Source organism: Canis lupus, chromosome 31, assembly GCF_011100685.1.
Source record: "Canis lupus familiaris isolate Mischka breed German Shepherd chromosome 31, alternate assembly UU_Cfam_GSD_1.0, whole genome shotgun sequence".
Lineage (NCBI taxonomy): Eukaryota > Metazoa > Chordata > Mammalia > Carnivora > Canidae > Canis > Canis lupus.
In genome coordinates, this window is record NC_049252.1 from 12,103,269 (window position 1) to 12,120,139 (window position 16,871).

The window sequence follows — 16,871 nt, forward strand, 5'->3', positions numbered from 1 at the left end:
GCCTGACCTAAAGCTGCACTGAAAGTGGAAGTGATATATAGTGGAATCCATTTAAATGAATTTCTGATGAAAGAATAAAACTGTTAAAAGAATAAATTTACTGCACACAAATTTATACAAATCCCATATATGCTGTGAAATCCTCTTAAATGAAAAACTGATGAAAGATTAAAATGTTAAATGAATTAAAATCTACCATACTGGTGAAATATAATGATGATTTGACCTACTAAATGAATGGCTGAAATGAAGATATAAATTTGAAGTACTCCAATGTATGTCAATTTTAAATGTGTGGTGAGCCAGCATAACACAAAAATATGGTTCTTGCTATTAAAGGAACACATTCTTTTTCAAACTAGCCATTATTTAGAAACACCTGTGTTGGTTCTTTGCATGATGAAAAAGCCAACTGTGACACACAGATAATATTATGCATTAACTTCTCCCTCTTTCCTAATCCTTTATCATTTGATGTCTTTAGGTTATATTTCAGTTTGCATATGGTACCTAAAGGGTGGATAAGAATTGGGACACTTCCATGGCCATTTCTACCCTTCAACAGGGGTCCTTACTAAAACAGCAGTTATATCTTGTTCACTGAATATACATTAGCCAAAAGCTAATATTAGGATATAAATTTTCAGGGAGACACAGGGAGTTAGCCAAGCAATTCCTATTAAAAATTACTACTCTAATTCCCAATTTAACATTAAAAAAATAAAAATTCTGTTGTAAAGTTTCTAAGTACTTAAAATAAGTTTGCAAACTAGTTTCTTGGCTAGAAGAATTATAGGTTCCAACTCAGTGTAGGGCACAGGTGATATGTGTTTTGTTGGTAATAAACTTAAAGCCTTGGTCACTCAAAAATCATACTCTAATTAGGCACAACTGGAAGCCTTTGATCGTTGCCAGGAAAAACAAAAATGCGATTGCACTATGGAAAACTTCACCCAGCAGTCCTCTGACCTCAGTTCAGATTATGGTATTATAGCCATTTGCAATTAGAAGCCATGGCCAGGAAGAGGTTATTATCCCCACAGGCACCTCTGGTGGTGCCCAAATTTCTGGGCATATGGCCAAATGTGTGTGACCATTAATTCAAATGCATCTACTGACCAAAATAAATATATAATTTGTCTTAAAAGACCAAGAAGGGTGAGGTTTCTATGCTAATTAGGTCTGGCCAACCCTGAACCTGCTTCTAGGGAGAAATAGAAAGTTGCTTTTAGAGAGCTTTTGAATTTTTCATCAATCCTAGATATTCTTGAATGAGGAATTGTCTCAACCTTCAGTGGAATTCCTAACAAGCAGGGAACCTTAAGGCATGGCTGCAAATGATCTAGGGTGATCTGCAGTAGTAGTTGGCATAGCCTAGAATTAAATATCTTGGGTGCTGCAATATCCCTTAAATTTTTGTGATCTAAAAGGCCAGTTATTTTGCCTTTAGTAGATAATCTTGATGTAACTTGTCGACTGCAGTAGTTGCCACACCAGCTTCTACATGCCTTATGAACAAGAACTGAGTCCTGGTTTTCTTTGAAATTCTAAGGGAACACACAACACTCAATAAATGCTGGATTAAAACTGAAACTAAGGAGCAATTATACTGAGGCAGAAGTCCTAAGTGAACAAGATTTGGGGCTTTAGCACCCCCTGGGGGATGTCACAGTTAGCTTTCCTTATATTCTTTTTCATTTGTTCCAGAATATTTATGGAGTGCCTTTTATGAGGAGCTAAGTACTAGGAATGGAATATCTATCCTCAGGAGGCTTACTATCTGTTAAAAATGCTGAAAAGTGCTGACTAATTGGTGTCCAATGATTATTTATAGAACGATTATTACCAGGGCCTGTCAGAGGCATACAGATACAGTAGGAAATAAGGTATGGTTCCATCTAAGGGAGCACTGATGGGGAAGAGGCAGTTACAATTGCATATGAAAAGTGCTCCAAAAGGGATAAGTAAAGAATGGAAAGAAGGAAGTATGTATGACCTAAACTAAAACCTGAAGGATGAATAGAAGTAGGTAAAAAAAAAAAAAAAAAAAAGCTGTATAAATAGGAGAGCTACACCTACCAGATGACTTCATTTTGTGGATCTATATGTTCCCATATTTGAATTAACAGGTTCTTCATTAACATGCACATGTTTTCAAATAAATAATATTCAACTTTACCAATTGTTTGACAGGTTTTGAATAACTGATGAAAATCCACGGCTTATTTCCTTATTATTTCTTTTTGTACATATGTCTACCAAGTAGGCCAGGGATTGCCATGAAAAATTGAATATTTATTGGTATTGCTATCATCAGTAATGTCATCCTAGGGGCTTAAAGACTTCGAATACTCACTAGAGTCAGAGTGAAAAAAAATTCTGATATCATGAAGTTAAAGTATAGTAAAAGTATATTAAATCACTATGGATAAAAATATCTATTTATATTCTTTAAATTGTAACTAAAAATAATGAAAATAATGAAAACACTAGATGACACTAAACTTGACATGAAAGACAACAAGTAAAATGTAAAAGGTTATTTTTGAAAGTTGTAAAGACTTATTTTTCTCAAGTCTTCCTTTGGTTTCTAATTTAAGTTAGGAATTAGAAAACCATGCACATCTCAAATTTCACATTACCAATCAAACTGTCAAACTTCCATTTTTGCATGCACTTAATCTTATCTAGACTGAGCCTGGGTATAAAATGAGATACAAGGGCTTATGAATATCTGGTCACCTAATGGTGACTTACACCTCTGTGTAACACCTCTGTGTTTATATGAGCTCTCTGCTGATCCATTTTGGAACCATCCACTGAAAATTCGCTATAAAGTAGAGTTTCTAGGGGAATGAGTCTCTGATCACTTTCATCAGAATCACCTATAGAGTTTGGATTTATGAAATACATATCCCATGCCAGGTCTACTGGATCACAGAGGGAAGGCTTGGGAAAGTGAGTTTTAACAACAACAAAATTAACAAAATTAATTTTAATGCACATTTCAGTTTTTTAAATAGGGAAACACAATAGAAGATAAGTCTCCAAATCATGAAATCCTGAAGTAAAGCCCAAAAACTCAATTTTCCTGTTGACTAAGATTATGACAGAATAACAGAAGAATTCGAAAGAAAAAAAAATCCCTGGTAGCATTTAGAGAGATTGCAGGGGATCACAATCATGATAGGAAGGGAGTTTTTTTTCTTTTTTTCTTTTTTGAACTAAGATGCAGCAGTGCTCAGGAGGAACTGGGGCTCCTTAAAATATGGTCAGCAACCGTGAGAATTCATTAGGGAAAATCAGTGAGCAAAAGGGCTAATGTTTGGAGTTTTGACAGGGATCACACAAGCCCTGAGGCAGGTACAACATAGATCCTCAACAAATTTTTTGTGGGATGAGTGGATGGATGGAAAGTCTGGGTCTCCTTTATAGTGTGTCTGTGGATTGAGAACTACAATAGTAGAGATTCTAAGAAAATAGAACTCTATTTTGATCACAAAGATATTCTGCAAATCTAACTGTGATTTACTGTTAAAACCCTTGCAAGTGTAATGTGCTAGATTGTCTTATAGAGCATTTTTCTGGAGACCTATAGAAGATACATCAAGTAATATGAGTGCTTTGTGCCAGCACCAATCTGAAGCAAGATTTCCAAGCATAAATAGACATCTGTGATCAATTTTTGCTTTATATGACAGTAACTATTGACAGAATTGATCAGATAGGCATCATTTCACCTATAGCTTCATCTAGAACTTTCCCTTGACAATGTGTTAAAGTTGAAAAGTTCTTGTCCTAAATATTTGGAGGAAAAGATGCTAATCCTTTTTTCCCCCAAAGATTTTATTTATTTATTTATTTATTTATTTATTTATTTATTTATTTACTTACTTACTTACTTATTTATTTATTTTAGAGACAGAGAGTGAGAGAGAGACCATGAATGAGAGGAGGAACAGAAGGTGAAGGAGAGAGAATCTCAAGTGGACTCCACACTGAGCATGGAGCCGATCTCACAACCCTGAGATCATGACCTGAGCTGAAACCAAGAGTTAGACACTTAACCCACTGAGCCACTCAGGCACCCCAACAAGATGCTAATTTACCACTAATTCATTGTGCAAATTTGGACAGGCTATTGTATACCAATTAGTAAAACAAGAAAATTAGACTATTATACTAAAGGGCTAGGCCAGTTGTAATCAGTAACATGCTGGTAGTTAACAACTAGATCCCTGAGGGAGGGAAAAAAGCCCTTATTATTAGCACTTTCTAATTTACAGGAAGTAAAGACGCCCTTTGTAGCAAATTTCAAGCTATCAATATGATATCACTGAATGCAGAGTTGGGAAGAGATGCATACAATTCTTGCAAGCTGATAGAAGATAAAATTATATGTAACACAGTAATATTTTGTGTAATTACTCGTCAATCTGGAAATTTGGTTTCTCTTTTTTGCTCTTCTTCATTAATCTTTAGATTCCCAGAAGTGAAATTTCTGAGTCAAAGGATGTATGTCAACATTTCTAAGGCTCTTGATAAATATTGTCAAATTATGTCCCCAAAAAATCTGTACCAATTTATATACTCACAAACTGAGGAATGAGTATTTCATCATATTATTTGCAACATGGAGTGTTATTATTTTTAAAAGTTTTCTTAATTTGGTAACCTTTTTTTCTGAATTTATAGTTCTTAACTGGATAAGTTTTTAAGTATTCTAGTTAACAATTTGTATTTCTTTCTTTGAAAAATGTTCATAAACTTTGTCATTTGTCCATTGTAATTCCTAATGGATTTTTCTAATTAATTTTTATCAGTATTTTATAAGTTAAGTCTATAACTCTTTGTTAATATGTAGCAAATATATGATTATAAAGTTGTTTAATGTTCAAAAGTACTACATCTTTTATGATTAAATCTGTGGATCTTTTTCCCATTCCTTTACCAACTTTTCTTGTTTTCATTTTATGTTTAATTATTTAAACCATCTGAACTTACTTTGACCTGTAATAAGAGCAAAGGATTTACAATGTATTCCACCCCCCAAATTTAGTTAATTTCTCCCTATTTCTTTCAAAATCTCTCTCCTCTCAACCTGAGGTACAATGTCATCTTCATCAAATATTAAATTTTATATATGTAAAATTCTGGTTTTGCATTTTTATTTTTTTATTTGTTTTTTTAAAGATTTTATTTATTTATAAGAGACACACAGAGAGAGAGGCAGAGACGCAGGCAGAGGGAGAAGCAGGCCCCACGCCGGGAGCCAGACGCAGTACTCGATCCCGGGACTCCATGATCACGCCCCGGGCCAAAGGCAGGTGCTAAACCGCTGAGCCACCCAGGGATCCCCCATTTAGCGTTCTTATTGATCTATCCACCTACTCTCATGGGAGTACCTTTCAATTACAACATATGCCCCATTATAATTAATTTCAATATGTAGTACATAATTCTATGCTGCTTTCTTACATCTTTTAAAGTTATTTCTTCCAGATAACTTTGTAATGGTTTAGCCTGTTAAGAAAAGCCTAATGAGGGAATCCTGGGTAGCTCGGTGGTTGTGCATCTGCCTTCAGCTCAGGGCCCCACATCAGGCTCCCTGTGAGGAGACTGTTTCTCCCTCTGCCTGTGTCTCTGCCTCTCTCTGTGTCTCTCATGAATAAACAAAATTAAAATCTTAAAAAATAAATAAATTTATTTTTAAAAAAGCAAATGAACTTTTTATATCTATTATATTAAACGTATATAGTGTTTGTATCTTTGCAATGTAAAACAATTTAAGTCTTATTTTTATATTTCCTGGTAAATCCTGTAATTTTCTTTATGTATTTTGTTGAAACTATTAGTAGATATGTAATGCTTTTCATGCCACTGTAAACAGAATCTATTTTCATGTAGATATGTTTCAATCTACATATTTCATATATATTTCATTGCTGATAAGTAAAACAGTCATTGATTTTATACACTTTTCACTTAAACTTATTCACAATATATTTTTTAAAAATTAATCTTGAAGAGTTATATTTATACCATTATGTAAATGATGATATGTTCTCAGTTTTGCATCTTACTGCATTGAATAGGAATTTCAAAACAATAATAATTGTGAACATTCTTGTTTGCTTGCTTGCTCTTTTTTTTTTCTCTTTCTTTTCTTCTTTTTACTTGGAGAAAGTTGTCTATTATGTGCAATACGGAAATTCATCTATGTTTGCACCCTCAAGTATTTTATTGGCTCTCTAAGATGCATTTTCTTTGAGCTTAGAAGCATACTTCTATTTCTAATATTTTAAAGGTATTTTTGTTGTATTTTTAAGTACTTACTTTTAATTCATTAATTAAATTAAGTATTAAATTTTAACAGATAGATTTTTGGCATCTATTGATATGTTTTGGATACCAGTAAATAAAGAAAAAGGATTAAGTATTTATCTGTCTCTCCTACATGAACTATACCACTAAATAATCAAATAAAAGATCAGAGGACATTTCTCTGTATAGAAATAGTCTAGCTAATAAATAATAAATAAATAATAAATTAGAATTTCATAATTCTTCAAGCTCTAATGGAACAAGACACTGACCAACAAGTACTAATTTACATGATATGCAGAAGACCAAGGAATGTATTAAACTGTACCAAGGGGTAGCAATCAGCCTAATACATGCTCTGGAAAACTCTATAGGCAAACAACCTGATTATTTTAAACAAATAAATTGTAAGAACAAAAGAGGGGTGACTGGGTGGCTCAGGTGTTGTGCATCTGAATCTTGGTTTTGGCTTAGGTTTTGATCTCAGGATCCTAAGATGGAGCCCCATGTCAGGCTCCCTGCCCAGTGTGAAGTCTGTTTGAGAATCTTTCCCTCTCTCTCTCCCTTCCCCTCCATTCCTCTCTCTGCTTACTTGCTGTCTGTCCCTCAAATAAATAAATAAAATCTTTAAAAAAAATTAGAATAAGATATGGAAGGAGGAAGGAGGCTATGAGCCAAGGAGCCCAGGCAGCCCATAGAGAAAACAAGGAAACAGATTATCCCCTTCAGCAAAAATGCAAGCCTATTAACATTGTCATCTGAGCCCATTGAGACCCATTTCTGACTTCTGTCCTCAGAACTACAGGATAATAAATTTGTTTGCTTTAAACCACTAAATTTGTATTTCTTTTTTTATAGCAGCAAAAGACATTAATATAGTCTCTAATCACTCTCCGCTTTAAGATCATAATTATCTAAGAGAAGGATTATCTTTGATCCCAAAAAATAATTTGGTCCCATTATTTTTGGCCTGATTATTTACACAGATGCAGCAAGAGTCTTAATAAACCTCTTTGAGCTTGTTTTACCAACCTAGTGCCGTATAATATCAAGCCACCACTGAGAGTTTCCATAAGAAATCTGTGATTTGACATTTATAAACATCTCATTTGTTCTTCTAAGACTAAAGGACCGAATCCAAGAAAGTATCTACTCCAAATTCATGTGTAATACCTTATAAATTTAAGTGAATTCCTCTATTCTAAGTATCCTGAAACTTTTCAGGCCCACACCCTGCGAGGAAGTGACTATCTTACCACCTATAGGGCTGGAACCCTGTTAAGTCAATATTCCTAAGAAGACTTCATCGTCATTGGCTCTTATACATATAGAATTAACTCTAGTTCTTTAAAGGTGACTTGTAATATTTGATTAAATGTGTATTATTTTCAAAAATGACATTTCAAGCAGTGCCTGGGTGGCTCAGTTGTTTAAGCAGCTGCCTTAACTCAGGTCATGATCTCAGGCTCCTGTGATCTAGCCCCACATTGGGGGTGGGGGGGATGTCCCTATTCAGTGGGGAGTCTGCTTTCCCCTCTCCCTCTGCTCCTCCCCTCAACTTGTGCTCTCTCTCAATAAATAAATAAAACAATAAATAAATAAATAAATAAATAAATAAATAAATAAATAAAACATATTTTAAATGACATTTTAAGCAAGGCATTAGTTGTGTAATTGATTTGTCCAATTATAATTATGTAAAACAGGGGACAGATTTTTATTGAACCTGTACACATAACTATATCACTATCAAAAATAAAGACTAAGAGCTTTGGAATTCCAGGAAGTCAGTGAGAATATTATTTAAAATTTTTCATTTTAATTTACAAAAGCAGTATTTTACTAAATTATTGTGAGCCACAAATAGCTTTTAAAAAGATAGGACTTCCTCATCTATCCAGAAAATAGATAAATAAAACAACAATATTAGAAAAATTTACTACAATAATAATCCCATCATTTCATTTAGAGCTATTTAATTAATTTTTGATCTGCTTGATCTTACATCACTAGTTTCTTTTCTTTTTTTTTTTTTTTAAAGATTTTTTATTTATTTATTCATGATAGTCACAGAGAGAGAGAGAGAGAGGCAGAGACACAGGCAGAGAGAGAAGCAGGCTCCATGCAGGGAGCCCGATGTGGGATTCGATCCCGGGTCTCCAGGATCGCGCCCTGGGCCAAAGGCAGGCGCCAAACCGCTGCGCCACCCAGGGATCCCACATCACTAGTTTCATTAAGCCAACTACTTTCAACAAAAAGCAGTCATGAAAATCCAGCCAGCCCCATCCACTGGTATAGTCTGAGAACAAACTTTTTCTGTAAAATCTCAGATAGTAAATGTTTTAAGGTTTTTCAAGCCAGGTGTTCTCTATTATAAGTATTCAATTCTATCATGGTAGCAAAAAATCAGCGAGAGACAAAACATAAATAACTGTGTATGACTGAATTTCAATAAAATTTTATTTATAGAAACAGAAAATGGATACTTTTGGCCAGCAGGCCATAGTTTACTGAACGTTGCTCTAAGCGATATAAGATCAGCTCTGATAGCAATAGTTTGAAGTACAGTCTTTTTCCTTGAGGCTCTGAAACTCTCCTTTATTGAAGACACAAAACTCTTCCCTATCATTTACAGCTGAGCCTCCATGCAAGATCTGTAGATGACAGAGAATTAATGACTTGGGTTAATTTATTACTCACAATTTTCAAGTGTGAAAATGTGATGAGGTTTCTAATATGAATAATGCAACTGACAGCACTATGACTATTTCTGTGACATGAAAAACAAACATGATAAAGCCATTTCAAAAAATAAGTCCTTAAAAATAACAACTGAGTTTTCAAATATGTCATTAAATGTTATACCTACTTTATACAAATATAACAGTGATATAGCATACAACATATCCAAGAGATAATATACGTATAATATACAGAGAATATAGCAAGAATGTCAAGTAAGGAGATTCAGTAAGTCTGGAGTAGGGCCTAAATATGTGTAAAATGTCTTTGCTAAGTGTGATGTTCATCTTCAATTGAGGATCACTGGCCTAGATGATGCTAGCTTTTATTGAGTGTGGGATTTGATTTTGCTCTACTTATAAGCTACTGAGATATCCTGCTACTGTCTTGTGGATGCTGGCAGAAGACACAAGATTCCTTGGTCAAAAGCAAAGGACTTTACTACTCATATCACAGCAAGCACATAAACTCAAAATTGCCTTAGTTTCCCTAGTCCACAGATCCCACTGGGGTGACAGAGAGAGCCCAGATGGATTCTGTGCACATAGAGAGCTTACGTTACAGTCTGAGGAACACTGAGTTTCGGAAAATCCATTGCGTCTATAGAAAGCAGTAAGCAAGTCCTAATTTTTGTCTCAGAAAGAAACATTACTTCATCCCTCAAAGTTAATCATGAGAACATGGCCCTGAGAATTGGTGGAAGTGAAAGAGCACTCAGGGCCATGAAATCTTTGCATTCCCAGAAAGGCACACACGGCATGAGAAACCCTTGGACAACAGTCTTTTTCAACATATTCAAATGAAAAGAAGTAAGGCTGTGGTAAAGTAAACATTTTAAGTAAAAACTGCAATGTGACAAATAATGCTGTAATAGTGTTGTTGCTTCACATTATACATAAAGCAGCCTAGGACTCTGATAATTATAGAAAATCTGATAGACTAGAATAAACGTTGCCTTGTTTTATGTGTTCTAGATACCTTTTTAAATGAAAAAAAATGTTTTTTGAGTTTAAAAAAATCTGATAGACTATTTCATAAGAAATTTGATCAGTGCTTCATATATTTTGGAAACCAAAACACTGACAAATTCCTAGAGACTTCAAAGAAAGCATTATAATTTCTGAAATATTTATATTAACATTTTACCTTTGTAAACTTAACCTCGGGAAGACTGAATGTCTCTTCTAATTTGACAGCTTTTCCCACACAACTCTTATAACAGGGTAGCAAAAAGAACTAATTAGTTCTAGCATCTTTTATCAGCAAAAGAACAAATCTCTGGGAAATCCCAAAGATAGTTTGGGAGTAAAAGATATGCTGAAATTTTTATTGTATTTTTTTCTACATTTAAGATCTGAATTTGTGAGGCAAAAATCAAAATAGTTAAGAGGAAATCTGGGGCACTCACTTAGTTACCTATTTAAGTACTGTGACAACAAAACATTTAAAAATAAACATGGAAAGTCAGATGCATGTAGAAACCTTAGCTCTTTCACAAGTGAGGAGCCTTTGTTCCTCCTCTTTTTCATTTTACATAATAGAGAAATAAGTCAATGAAAAGAACAGAAAACTATTTTAATAAAATACAGAATCTCTGCTGATTTATATGGACTACACAGAGGTAAAGAATACCTTTCATATCGTAGGTGAAGACAATCACTAAGCCAAGGAAGCAAACTCACTGAGTAAGATTTGCTAAAACTGTAACATAGTTCATAGCTATTCAGATGCAAGTATTATATATCCTAAGCCAAGACCAAAAAAAAACCACTTTACAAATTTCAGTCTTCTTTATGTTTTTTCATATTGTGAAGTAAACTAATGTTTTACCTTGGACAGATCTCAGAAAGTTTGTGAGGTAATAACTTATTTCATAGTAGATAGTATTTATGTTTTTATATTATGCATTCATCTTTGTGATCTTAAAATAGATAAATAAATATTTTTAAAATTTCTGTTTTGGGATGTCTGTGTTGCTCAGTGGTTAAGCATCTGCCTTCGGCTCAGGGTGTGATCCTGGAGTCGTGGAATTGAGTCCCACACCAGGCTCCCTGCATGAAGCCTGCTTCTCCCTCTGCCTGTGTCTCTGCCTCTCTCTGTGTCTCTCATGAATAAATAAATAAAATCTTTAAAAATATATTTTTAAAATTTCTGTTTTAATTGCTAACATGGTAAATATTGATATTTATAACTCACATAAGCTAAAGCTCCTGGGATCTTCAGTGAGTCTCAGTGAAATGGGTTCAGGAAACAGAAAAAAGAAAAAAAAGCCTGAAAACTGTTACTTCAAAACAAAAACACTCTTTCTATAAAGTATGCATAGTTACATTTCTCTGTTATCATTGCTCCCAGTGTAGTTTCAATCACTCATATTAATTAAACTGTTTAACAAATAATCACAGAGAAAATTGGGATGGAGGTTGGCTCATTAATAACTCTGTCATATGTAAGCATTTTAGCAGATGAGTAAAGCACATGGACATACAACTTTCTAACATCACACAATTATCTTAGATACTTTCTTAAAATGGCAAAAATGAACACAACCATTAACAGGCACCAAAAATACAGCTTCTCCATAACATATACAAATGAGAATAAAGTATATAACTTAAAATATGCTTAGTAACCAATAACTATGTTACTTAGACATTTTCTAGGCCTTCAATGATTATGCTCTCAATTTGGTATCAATCCAAAATTTAAGTTAGCTACAGATATTAAAAAATGTCTTCAAGTGTCATATTATAAAACATAATTACTGTCAAAATAAATTGTCAGAAAAATTAAGTGAATGCAAATTTACTTTTTTCATAATCTTAAACCTTATGTAATAGTAATATGGATTTTGTGATCAGTAAAAGGAAAAGCATAGAAAATACAAACCTAAATAGAATAAAATACATGCTTATGTTTTACTTTACTTAACACTGATAAATCAAAGAAGGCATACCTCTATTTATTAAGCCAAAATTATTGATCTAGTCTCATTTAGAAAAGATTCACCTTTATTATGTAAACTTGAATTCTTAAAGTATTTTTAAGTTAGTTTCTATAGAATTTTTAAAGTCATATATGCGTAAAGTACTAGAAGTTTAAAATGTATTATTTTCCTAAGAATTTTAGCAATGCTCAATTTTTAGTATGCTAATAATTTAATCAGAATAAAGCTCCTTTAAGAGACTTTTTTAAAATTTAAATTTATTTATTTATTTTTAAAGATTTTATTTATTTATTCATGAGAGACACAGAGAGAGGCAGAGACACAGGCAAAGGGAGAAGCAGGCTCCATGCAGGGAGCCCGATGTGGGACTCGATCCCACAACTCCAGGATCACACCCTGAGCCGAAGGCAGATGCTTAACTGCTGAGCCACCCAGGCATCACAAGAAATTATAAGATTTCTGAGAAACAGAAATCAAATCTCAAGTGAGTGATAAAGTCTCCTTTCTGTAAGTGAAATCCATTGTCTGTTCCTCTGAAAATGCATCATTTCCATTCAGTTGTAAGAAGATCCAATTAAAGTTATATTACCTAAAGATATCTAAAAACTAGTAGCTCATATAAATAGTCTAAAACAAAAATATTAATTTGAATGAAACTTGTTTATTTACTATATTATGGTGGAAATGCTAGCTGCTTGAACAAACATCCATATGTCAGTGTTAACAATATAAAATCTTATTTCTCGGGCATAGAAAATTCTGATGCTTTGGGCAGCTTTCATGGCTATCTCTTCAAGTGTTGACTCACAGATCTGAGTTCCCTCCATTATGTGTTTTTTACCATTTGGGAGTTTTTCACTTTCAGACACACAGAGCAAGCAAATGAAGGTTCTCATAGGAGGTTTTAGGCACTAAGTCTAAAGTTGACTTTCAACACTTACATTCACATTATTTTTATTTAAACTAGGCACATGGCCCTAACTCAACTGCAAAGAATGCTAAACAATGTGTTCATCAAGTGTGTATAGAAAAAGAAACAGATTTCTGAGTAGCTAGCCAGTCACTTCCATAATCATGATCACTGATTTAATTAACTTTCAGTCAAAAACAGTTCCTTGTAAACCATGAAAATTGATTTCTTTTTTGAATCCTTTTAATTTCTTATCGCTAATAATTTCTAGTCAATGGAAAATTGCCCAAGTCCTTGACTCCTTGTCACTCTGAAGACCCAATTTGGAAGACTATTAACAGAACAAAAGCTATAACACATTCAGAAGAGGACAATCACATGGAAATAAATGAGCAATGGAGCCAACAGGGGTATCAATGTGTTTTTCAATGCTTCATGCATCATCAGCTGTTTATTTCAATACTTTGTATGTCATCAGCACTTTGTCTGACAGCTCCATTTGTTCACTTTTCATACTCCTTTTGAGTAAACAGCACATATAATAGTTCCATTTTAGAACAGCACATTAATCTTCCCTTGTTAAGGGATGACTTGTCCTCACACTTATCATCACACCTCTCTTGTGATATGACATCATCTCCTCATTTACTGAGATAAATGCCAAACAACAAAAATCACACAAGCATTTGAATTTCTACATTTGTCTATTTGATTTGCAGCACAACTTAAAAATATACGCAAGGGAGGAAACTAGTCATTGATGAAGCTTTTTTTATTGGCATTTTTGTATTTTCCATACAGTCTGTACTCAATATTGAGACTCTAACAGATCTAAGCCAATTGGGTAGATTGCCCAGTAGGTTAAATCAAGCAATGCCAGAAAAGCAAAACACACATACCCATATACAGCAACAGTCTTCTTTGCCCTTCAATATCCATGGGGAGCCTGTCTTCTGGAGCACTGAGTAATCACACCACAAGTCAATTGCTGTATTTAAAGCAGTTCTGGAAGTTCTCCTTATAGAAAACAAGCCATGAAAGTTGATTCATTTGTAAATAACTCAAATAAAAATATGAGTTAAATCCTACCTAGGAGGTAATGTAGACAGATTAAAAAAATAGCGTTTGTGTGCTGAGAAAGCGCATTCAGTAATCATGTTTCACCCCAAGTTAGGTACTGTCATTAAATTCCTAATCAAATTATTTTTTAATTTACTATAATGCTCTGAAAAAGTTACCTCAACACTAGCTCTCATCCTTTCTGTTTGTGATCTCAGCTTGGAATTTGACTATTGGAAAATACAGGGGATAGTTGCTGAGTTTGGGATTATAACACCTCATTGTGAAAGATATATTGAAACTGAAAAACACAGTTAACTTAATGAAATGAACTGGTTTCCATATAAGAAGTTGATATAATAAAAACTTATACTTTGGAATAAAAATCATATAGGGTATTTACTGTTTACTTTTCATCCATAATAAATATGGGGTATAAAGACTTAGAAAAGTAGAAAAGTAGAAAAAAAAACACAAAATAGCCACAAATAAAGGAATGAATAAATTGTGGTATGTTCAAACAATAAAATACTATAAAACAGAGAAAAGGAATAAAATACAGCTACACTTATCAATGTGGAGGATTTTCATGAACATAAATGTTAAAGGAAAAAAGGCAAGTTAACAAAGAACACATTGATGAGGTTAGTTATGAGGTTAGTTATATAAGCTCTTAAAACGTACAGGAGAGTATGATTACATGTTGCTTAAGGATATATGTAGTTAATGTGTTGCAGGTGCATGGGAAGGTAAACACGAGTGGCTCCCTGAGGAAGCAAAGAAGAAAGTGGGCCATAATCAGAGAGGAAAACACAGAGGATTTCAAATACACAGATAAAAATCTAGTGTGATAAGAAATATTTATATTTGATCTTTGTCCACAGTTCCTGATACAGATTTTCTAAAACCTTTGTAATTTCCTTAGTGATAGGGATATTAGGAGTATCTTTTGTAAATCATAAAAATCTTTCAAGCAAACCAGAGTTAATGCTAAGAAGGTGACTCTTGGTATGCCTTTTTAAAAAAAAAAAAGATTTTATTTATCTATTCAGGAGAGAGAGAGAGAGAGAGAGAGGCAGAGACATAGGCAGAGGAAGAAGTAGGCTCCCTGTGGGGAACCCGATGTGGGACTTGATCCAGGATTCCAGGATCATAACCTGAGCCAAAGGCACCCAGGTGCTCCTCTTGGAGCCCTTACACAGCTTTAGGATAGGGACTGGTTGCCAGAGATTCCAACCATGTGATTAGAGAGTTGAAGCTTTCAGCCCCACCCTTGGACGTGGAGATTTGGTTCATCGCCTTTGAAGACTGATTTAGTCAACCAAACCTACATAACAGAACCTCTAAAAACCTGTAAACAATGGGGTTCAAGAACTTCCAGGTTGGTTGAACACATAAAAGTGCTAGGAGGGTGACATACATGGAGAGGGCATGGAGGTTTTGTGCCTTTTCTCCTATACTTTGCCATCTCTCCCATTTGGCTGTTACTGAGTTCTATCTTATAATAAACTAATAATAGTATTTTCCCCTGCATTTTGTGAGCTCTTCTAGCAAATTATCAAACTGTGAAAGGGTTGAATTTTTAACTAGATGCTCAGAAGTACAGATGGAAATCTGAGACTTGCCACTGGCATTTGAAATGGAATAGTCTTGGGGGACTTAACCTTTAACCTGTGAGGTAAGTGCCAAATCTGAGTAGTCAATGACAGAATTGGGTTGAATTGTAGAATATTCAGGTAACATACAGAAAATTGGAGAATTGATCGCCAAATAGAAGAAAAAATCCACACATTTGATGTCAGAGGTTTAGTGAGTAGAAACAGTATCACGTCTAGCTAAGAAGAAAAGGCATTCACACCTAAAAAAGTAGATGACAATACAAAATTACAAATGTATATATTCCAAATGAATCTTACTAATAATATTTCTGGGGTCTCTGGGAAATTTTTCATGAAGAAGATAAATTATCTTATTATCAAGAGGAAGATAAAGTAGTGAGAGGACTAAGAATGTGATCTATGTCCATTCAATCATAATGTTTATCCTCCTGCTCAAATGTCATCTCCATGAGGGTAAGATCATCTGTTGTATTCAGTACTGAATCCTTAGTCACTGGCACAAGTAATCTCTACATAGAATGACTTTGATGGAAGGAAGACTGGCATTCTCTAACTTCCAGGATACTAAACATAGAGAGCACATAGACATATTGACAGGTTAGTAATGTACTTTACACTACGCTCATCAACTTCATGGAACTTTTTCCTCCAGAAGACATAAACAGTAGATATTTTGGGTTTAACATTTGTAGCTGATAGATCAATAATGGATTAGAAAGATAATTTAATTCTATTTATTAAGAACAGAGTAGAGACACCAGAAAAAAACCCACATTTATATAGTCAATCAATGACAAAGGAGGCAAGAATATACAATAAGGAAAAGATAGTCTTTTCAGTCAGTGGTGCTGGGAAAACTGGACAGCTAAATGTAAAATAATGAAACTGGATTACTTTCTAACACCATACACAAAAATACACTCAAAGTGGATTAAAGACCTAAATGTGAGATGTGTAACCTTAAAAATCCTAGAGGATAACACAAGCAGTAATTTCTTTGACATTGACCATGTCAACATTTTTTCTAGATATGTCTTCTAAGGCAAAGGAAACAAAAGCAAAAATAAACTATCGGGACTATACCAAAATAAAAAGCTTTTGCACAACAAAAGAAACGATCAAGAAAACAAAAGGACAACCTACAGAGGGTGCCTGGCTGGCTCAGGTGGTAGAGCATATGTTCTTGATCTCAGGGTTGTGAGTTTGAACTACATTGGGCATGGAGCCTATTTACAAAAAAGAAGAGAAAGAAAAGAAAAGAAAAAAAAGAAAA

At 34.0% G+C, this 16,871-nt stretch overlaps 1 protein-coding gene and 1 long non-coding RNA gene across 7 annotated transcripts in view; one reads left to right on the forward strand and one right to left on the reverse strand.

Annotated features, from left to right (window-relative positions):
• Window positions 1-16,871, forward strand: part of LOC102154431 — a 355,562-nt gene that overhangs the window by 294,295 nt on the left and 44,396 nt on the right. Inside the window, exon 5 of one of the 3 annotated variants that reach the window (XR_005382121.1) lies at window positions 3,920-3,965. The exons of 1 other annotated variant lie outside the window; for it this stretch is intronic. This is a non-coding gene — a long non-coding RNA (uncharacterized LOC102154431). Of the gene's footprint in view, window position 1; window positions 151-3,919; window positions 3,966-16,871 lie in introns of those variants that run through there. One more of the 3 variants, XR_005382119.1, reaches the window with a different exon arrangement.
• Window positions 1-16,871, reverse strand: part of SAMSN1 (SAM domain, SH3 domain and nuclear localization signals 1) — a 269,753-nt gene that overhangs the window by 185,357 nt on the left and 67,525 nt on the right. For 2 of the 4 annotated variants that reach the window (XM_038581235.1, XM_038581231.1), the window contains exon 2: window positions 13,820-13,937. The exons of the other annotated variants lie outside the window; for them this stretch is intronic. The gene's annotated coding sequence lies outside the window, so the exon portion shown is untranslated. The remainder of the gene's footprint in view (window positions 1-13,819; window positions 13,938-16,871) is intronic. 4 annotated transcript variants of the gene reach the window in all.